General features: G+C 49.5%; 1 protein-coding gene across 4 annotated transcripts in view; it reads right to left on the bottom strand.

Annotated features, from left to right (window-relative positions):
- LOC113202755 (uncharacterized) overlaps positions 1 to 5133 on the bottom strand; it is a 23848-nt gene that overhangs the window by 6906 nt on the left and 11809 nt on the right. The window lies entirely within an intron of this gene.

Below are 5133 nucleotides of genomic sequence, written 5' to 3'. Positions count from 1 at the left end.
CGTCCACCCTCCCCCACCAGCCGGACTTAGTCTCGAGCGTGGCCACTGTCTTACTAATGCGGGGCTGTAGAGCCCCACGCCAGGCCACGCCAGGCCACGCCAGGCCACGCCAGGCCACGCCCTAGAGGGGGCTAGGTTGATCTTCTGAATCCCACCAGCAGCCCCTGCTCGCCAGGAGCCTGATGTCCCTCCTTGTAAGCTCCAAAGTCACCCCTGGCGCTCTGTGACCTGCATGCAAAAGCGCATCGCACGACAGGCAATTTTCTCTCTTTTGTTTCCGGGCCATTATTTTTGTTTAAATTGTTAGTCTTGATTTAAATATGTGCACAGAAATAGGGCGGCAGCCAATTCATATTTTTAGTGTTTCCCAAATAAGAAAAACATGAGGTTATCGCCCATCTAAATTTCAAGTTTGATTCAACACAAACAGCCTGTGTGAGTGAGGGGAGCAGCGCCCCCATGGCGCCAGTAACTCTACGCCGATCCAATCAGAGTGCGTGTTTGCGTGGGAGCGGCGCAACCCTTTCGTTAAGCGCCGGCGGCGGGATTTACATTGTGTGCTTTAGTCCAGGGAGGAGGGGGGGGGGAATGAGGCGGGATGATAAACAAACAGCCATGACAATTGTGTTTGCTGATGAGAATTTCGCTTGCGAGCGCCATTCCCGCGCCCCATATATACTTGCGATGACGTGTGTGGATCTGTAGAGCCACCATAGAAAATATCTTTCGTAAAATTAAAAAAAATATATTGCATTCGCGATTTATAAAATTATGTTATAAATTAATGACCGACCATTCTTTGTTTAGGAATTATAAGTAGCTGAGTAGTACTTTTTTTGAAATAAAAATTGTAATTTTACAAGCGCACGGAAAGTTTCCCTCCACAGTATCTTTTACAAGAATTTCCAAAATGGGATGCTGTGCTATCCTTCGGCCATTGCCAACTTTTATTTCGGTATCACTTCGGTATTTTTATTACGGCGTATCTAAAACAGCTCATCAAAAAACAAAAAATAAATAAATGAAAGTCCAACTGACAATAATTAAAATGACATTTTTATTCAGATAAATTAAGCTCGGGGCCGATGAAGCATATGGTAGCGGAGCGTGCGATCCACGTGTCCCCTGCGCGAAGCCCCAGCCGCGGGTTCCATTGCACCCTTAACGTGATGGCCGTAACGGATTAAAGCTGCCGAGGGATTAGAGCATGGTCACGCAAAAAGTCCAGGCACTATCTTGCGAGTGAATCGAGGAGGGCACTACATATTTATCGCCCTTTCTCCCGACGAATAAATGAAGGGAAAGAATAAAAATAATGACAGAAGAAAATATGAGTGGGAGTCGCGGGCCGGGTACGTTGTGGGCCGTGGTGGCGGCCAGCTCGGCCTGCCGGCCCACCCCCGTGGCGCTGCTTGTCGGGCACGTGTCCCGGCCATCTAGCGGGCCGTGGAATGGCGCGGGAATGGCGACCATTCTCATCGCAATAAATTCGAGTTGCATTTTTGTTTACAGGCTCCAGTCTAGCGGAAACTTGAGAAGGCTGGCTGCCGCCGTGCCGCCGCTGCGCGGAGGGCGGCAGCCGTGGCAGCAGAGGCGGACCCCACCGGGCCCGCGTGGCGGCAACTTTCAGAGTTATGGGACGCCCATTGTAAATTGAACAGCGGCAAAGCTCGGCGGCGCATGGCGGCCGTTTCAATTGTTTGCACCGGTGATTTCGAGTGGACACGGATTTGTGTTGATATTGGGCGTGGTGCTTGTCGAGTGGGACAGAGGGACGGACGTACGGATAGACGGACAAACGAACTCACAGTATGGATTTGAACTGTAAGGAGGGCCCCTCCCCCTAAACTAAATCAGGGCATGCAATCTTAACATTTTGGGTATTCATATCTCTTTCAAAGATAGAGTTCAAAATGTTATGAACAGGATCACCGAAATTAGAAATTGTAATACTACGGTTGAACAGGAATAAACCAAAAAACTACAAAAAAATTGTTTTGTTAATTTACCCTGTGCGAAGTTCACCGAGCAGCTCTGTCTAGCCGCCCGAAATTTAGAGACAGCTCGAAATAAATGCAATAATTTAAAATGTTCGGAAAGATTCAGATTTTGCTGTAGATAGCGTTGCCCAGGAGGCGGACTCATTCTTCCTATGGTAACGTGCAGGGTGGCCCGAGCGTGCGTGCGAAATACATTCTGTCGCCGCGTGCAACACGTATCGCGAAACATGAATGCAGTAAGATGAGAATCTACGACTGCGCTTGCAGCAATAAATTTCCGCACCACAGTCCAATCGTGATTTGATTCTCTGTGCATTTTCCCATTATCTTTTTTTGCAAAAAAAAATGAACAGAATTCTTTTTGGACAAGAAAATATGGTTGCTTATGGATGAAATGTAACACCACACATTTCTCAGGTGATTGCGCAATTGTTTGCTGCGGGCGTTCATCGTCATATACTTCGGACATTTAGGGAGTTTAAGAAAATCAGCTTAAAATCTGGCAACGCGGCATCAAGGCAAAAAAGGGGAGCTTTGACCTGACGCAAACCCCACCGTGTGCACGACGGATGGCAACGCAGGAGCCGATGAGGCAAAAGGAAGGACAGGGTATAAAAGGGAACAAATAAAAAGAGAAATAGCGGCAGACTGCAAGGGGGATGCGTCAAGGACACGTGAAGGCGACGCCTCAGGTGAGGTCAGCCTGGCCTAGCCGCACCGTTAGTCGGCGTGCCGTACCTGAGCAAGGTCATCACGTAACACCCTCAAAGTGATGCAAAGGCACCAGCAGCCTCGGCACTGCTGCCTAGGCCAAGAAATGCCTCAAAAAATATCAAAAATTACGATTAAAACCCAACGAGCGGCCGACTAGCGCTTCTCGACGCTGCAACGACCTAAATTTATCAGTTTTCCCATGTACTTTAGTTTTGACTGATTGAACGCTAGAATTCCATGCCGAGGGGGCACCAACTCCGAAATTTCGTGCACTGTGAATACACTCTAATAGTGAATATCACTGAATAATCACTGAATATCGCCTGAATACTGAAGGTATTGATTCCCTCGTGAACCGTGAATACTAGAAGTCACTGCCCCCTCTTTCCATGCATTAGGTTCTTGCCTCCTCTCCTGTCCTCCTTTGGTGCTGGGCAACGCATTGCCAGTGCGCAGCGTTGTCACGTCGCGTCTGAGTCGTTTCCCCTTTTCGCGCGGTTTTTCACCGTCGAGTCAGCTGGTCAGCCGAAAATTATGCATCAAATAATAATTTCAATAACTTTCCCTGGCACCGTCAGCAAAATCCATGCGTGCTCTCGAACCCTTTCATTCTCTTTCCAAAATAAACGGGAGAAAAATGCTTAGACCGGCAGAGAGGGTGACAAACAGACAGGAACGAAGAGAATATTTACGGCGAACGTGCTCAACGCCCCCACGGCCGGGCTCATGGGATGACAAACTCGGTATTTGTAATCAGGAGGCACACTGCTCCCCCGGGACCGAGCGGCGCCAGCCGCGCTCACACTATTGAAATCAATAATACATGTGGGAAAGCGATGACCACCATTTCTACTTAGGATGCACGGTAGTGGGCCATTATTACTGTTGATTGCAAATCGTGGTGGGAGTGCAAAACATGGTGGCATGTGTTCAGATTTTTGGAGGGGTGTTGACAAGCTTTATTTTCGTTTGTTTTTGGCGCACGCGTTCGGCTGATTGGTAGAGGGACCCAATGCGTGTCCGCAGGGTGTCCCGGGATCCTTCTCGGGAGGGAGAGGCTCCCAGCATCCGGAAGCGGCCACCGCGGGGCGGGGGTGGGCTGACAGAGTACTCTGGCGGGTGCAATAAATACATTAGGCCCCACCTAACGGCCGAACCGGTGGGCTTGTGATGGGGTTGCGGTGGGGGAGAGGCGAAGGGGTTGAGCCCCATAACTCCTCGCAACCCCGACTCGTGCAACACACTCCCCAAAACAGAGGGGAAAAAACCAGAAAACTACCCTTTGCTCTACTCCCTTTTTTTCCGCCTTTGCTCCGCCATTTTCCTCTCACTGTTACTACTTTATGGGCGTGTTTGCGTCGTTAGATGCGAAAGTCGTGTGCCGCTACTCCTGTCGACCGAAAACAACTCCCACCCTCCCACACACACGCTCCGGGCATCCATCCCTCCGGTCACCAACTTCGGCAAAGAGAGAGAGAGAGAGAGAGAGAGAGAATGCGCGCGGGCGCGAGAGAGAGAGAGAGAGAGGGAGGGAGAGAGAGGGGGGGGGGAGTGGGAAGAGGGCGGAAAAGAGAGGGTGAGCGAGAGAGAACATTCTTTGATCGGAATGGCGTCTAATGGAGTGAGAATTGAGATAAAGGCCATTCTGGAGCGACGGCCGCTCCGGACCTCCAAATGGGGCCTCCGGTGCCTCTGGTGCAGCGGCGGTAGGCAACGTGGTACGCACTGTGCGGCGTTGGAGAACGCTGTGCCATCAAAAACCATAATACATAGGGGCTAAATAGTTTTGTCATCGCTGTGTATATGCTTCATTCATCACGCACGAATGTAACGGTACATGTACGCTAAAGTCAACTCACAAAACGTAAAAAGCCGAGAACAGAGCTGACCTACCCAGGGAGCACCGCCGCAAGCAAAAATATGATTAGCTTAGAAAGCTAATGTATTAGCTGGATTCGTGATATTAGCTAGGCCAGCTAACTCTTTCGTTCTCAGGAAGGCGACAAAGTTAGCTACTACAGCAAATCTTACTACCTATCACGTATCCAGCTAATCTAATTTTTGCTTATGCCAACGCACGTGTTGCACGCGAAAATAGGGGGGGGGGGGGGGGCGTGGATACGCATTCTTTTGGTAGAGACAGTTTTGGGGACTGTCTAAAATTAGACCAAGTCCGCCAATCAAAATCAACAATTTTTGCCTATTCATGTACTGAAAGTCCGCGTCAATAAATAAGTAACGCGAAATAAAAACCCCTCACAGTACTTGAGCCTACGACCACGAGTATCCCGAGCTCAGCCAATATAGAACCCACACCACAACCAACCCTTGGCCAGGCGGCCGCCACAAAGGATTTGTTTGAGTTTGAGTTTGAGTTTGAGTTTTATTGCCACTGAACATAGTACATGTTATGGACATT

Source organism: Frankliniella occidentalis, unplaced genomic scaffold (genome assembly GCF_000697945.3).
Source record: "Frankliniella occidentalis isolate FOCC.00 unplaced genomic scaffold, Focc_3.1 Scaffold102, whole genome shotgun sequence".
Classification (NCBI taxonomy): Eukaryota; Metazoa; Arthropoda; class Insecta; order Thysanoptera; family Thripidae; genus Frankliniella; species Frankliniella occidentalis.
This window is presented reverse-complemented; position numbering and strand designations above follow the sequence as displayed.